Source organism: Cucurbita maxima, unplaced genomic scaffold (assembly GCF_002738345.1).
Source record: "Cucurbita maxima cultivar Rimu unplaced genomic scaffold, Cmax_1.0 Cma_Scf00137, whole genome shotgun sequence".
Taxonomy (NCBI): domain Eukaryota; kingdom Viridiplantae; phylum Streptophyta; class Magnoliopsida; order Cucurbitales; family Cucurbitaceae; genus Cucurbita; species Cucurbita maxima.
The window spans coordinates 186,018-188,973 of NW_019272153.1; the positions used below are offsets into that span (position 1 = coordinate 186,018).

A 2,956-nucleotide genomic window follows, 5' to 3' on the forward strand; every position below is an offset into this window, starting at 1 on the left:
AGATCTGTCTTCACTCTAAATGGAGGAGCACTAATATGGAGAAGCATAAAGCAAGGTTGCATTGCTGATTCCACCATGGAGGTTGAGTATGTTGCTGCCTGTGAAGCAGCGAAAGAATCTGTATGGCTTAGGAAGTTCTTATCTGATATAAACAATGTGATCACTAGAATTGTACATGTGGAGACATGAGAGTAGGGGCATCCTATGCAATGAGTATTTCATAAGATCGGACCATGAAGAAAATAACTCTCACTTTATAATGTCGTTTACTATTGAGACTGATTTTCTTTTCATTCGATGACCCAGGTAACTCGATCTTAATCCTGAGCTAACCATGAACTCCTGTTTATTCGGAATTATCCTTAGATTTGCATGGGTGAAAGTGGCTCAAGTTCGCCGACTCAATGGGCCTCCCATAGAGGAGTAAGACTGGGTAAATGGCTAGGGACGTGGGGTGCAAAATTGAATTCACTCCTACCCACTTTTAGGGTTAGAAGATAAGTAGTTCCCTTAAGTACTGACTCCTGGTCTTGAACAAGGGGCCCCACCCTCTCATTGACCTGAGAGGGACCCGGTTTACTGGTTAGACAACAAACCAATTGTTCATTAGAGGATCAATGAGACATAAGAAACAAGAAGTAACCGCAGGGGTAAAATGGTAAATTGACCCAGCTCTAGTGAGGGGAGTGCAACTACTAGGCTATAGTGGAATGTCTTAGTAGTTAACGAATGTTGGTTAACAAGGTTAATGAGTTTAACCAGTTAATCTTGGATCGTTAGAGCCCATGATCTATAGATCCATTAGGTCCCTCTGCTAGCTCATATCGGACTAAACCATAGAACAGTGTGACGAGTGAGTTCGAAGTGTTGGAATTCAAATTAGGGAGAATGCGCTACATATATACGATATATTTAACCGCTTTTTTATTTATTTACGAATTAAACAAAAAGAGAGAATCTGAGATATTTATATAAGATTTAAATATCTTAATCAAATATGGGTTAAAATTAATTGGGATTGACATTTGAATTAATATTAAATATTCATTAAATAGTTTAATCATTCAAATTTAATATTACTTTGGGATTGGAAAAATCCATGTTAGTGGAATTTTGAGGTGTCAAAATTTGGTTAACCAATCTTACATGCTTGTCAAATAAACCCCACAAATTTGAGTGGAATTTTGAGTGTCAAAATTTGGTTAACTCAAGCATGCATGCTTGCCACAAAATCTCAAACATTTGAGTGGAATTTTGAGTATCAAAATTTGGTGATCTCAAATTTGCATGAACATGCAAACATGACTCTATAAATAGAGTGATCATAATACATGTACAAAATCCCTCCCCAGTTTAAGTCACTCACCGAATTCCACAATCCCGTTCTAAGGCTGGAGGATAGTGGAGTAGACACTAGTGGTGGTTCGAAACCTATTCGTGAGGAAAAAGAAATTTTAACTACAAAAAGTTAGTATTCAAACTCATTAAGTTTTAATACTTATGAAGATGCTAGTTATTTACTATAATTGATGTTCTAAAAGTGCCTAAGATCCAAATTGCTTCTGCATGTGTTATATTAACACCTTCAAACAAGACTTAGTAAGTCCAATTGAAGAATTATTTTCGTTTAAAATTTGGGAGTAAGGATCAAATTCATTTTTGTATCGAAAGACCATAGATCTTCATAAAATTTGTGTCTTATAAATTTCTAAAATTGAAAAAATAGATAATATTTTTATACACTTTCAACTTTATATCATCTCTAAACAATATATAATATGTCAAGTTAATTACTTTATATATATCTAATAGAGTTTCAACACATTAAAATCAATTACTTTAATAAAGGTAAAGTTGAGTTTTATATCTAGTATCATAAAGTTTTAATTTTATATCTATTATGCATGTGACTTTTACTTTTGAGTAGAGCAATATAGCAAAGGTCCCACCGAGATTTGAACTCGGGTTACTGGATTCAAAGTCCAATGTCCTAACCCCTAGACCATGGGACCACAAATTTTTCAAGATTTGTTCGTCATAAATCTATGAACTTTAAAAAGAATAATAGTATCTTATTTGTTTCTTATAGATCTCTAAATTTTGAAAATGATTTGTGTCTTTGTTTTTAGTTTTGTATTTGATAGGGTTTCAGCCCAATAAAATCAATTAATTTATTAAAACATTTGTACAATTATTCAACCATTCTTCTTCACTCATTTTCATCCACTTTAATAAAGTTCACAAAAAGGTTATTTTGAAATAAATTTAACTTTACAAAAAGATACTTATTTAATAAGTTTTTCCCCATCCATATTTTTTAACAGTTTATTTGAATATTCTAGGTGACATTATGGAAGTAAAAAAATCAAATTATTTGTGTTTACCCTATTTTTATAAAAAGAAGACAATAATGAAATCCATGTGCTACTTATTAATATATCAATGACTATTTAGATCCAAACAGTTACTTAGTGGGGTCGTTCTCAATTTGTTAATACAATCTCTAATAAATACAAAGTTAATAGTGAGAAAAGAAAAAACAACGAAAGTTATTCTCCAATGTGAGTTAGGTTGAGAATCTCAACTCGCATTCTAAGGACATGTAAATAAAATATAGATTTTCAAGACGTAGATTATTAAAAATGGTCATACTAGACCTTTTCTTTAAGGTTGAAATAGCTACCATTTAATTAGGATGTACATTTGTAGGAATGTGAGGACAACTAAATTAATTTATTAGTGGGGGTTTGAATTTCTTATTTTTTGAGTTGCTAATTTTATTCTTCCTAAATTTGTTAGTTTGTAAGCCTATAAAAGTGACCAAGTTGATTTGTTTGATAACACAATTGATTTTAGAGTTTTAGTTTGTGTGTATACAACATTTGGTATCAGAGCTACAATGCAAGACCTAATTCAAGAATTGTTTTTGATCCAATCCGTAGGAATCAATAGAAAA

At 32.0% G+C, this 2,956-nt stretch overlaps 1 non-coding gene across 1 annotated transcript; it reads right to left on the reverse strand.

The window, feature by feature from the left end:
* Nucleotides 1-1,940: 1,940 nt before the first annotated feature.
* Nucleotides 1,941-2,012, reverse strand: TRNAQ-UUG. The gene has a single exon. It is a non-coding gene; the product is annotated as a tRNA-Gln (tRNA).
* Between the last annotated feature and the right edge of the window lie 944 nt (nt 2,013-2,956).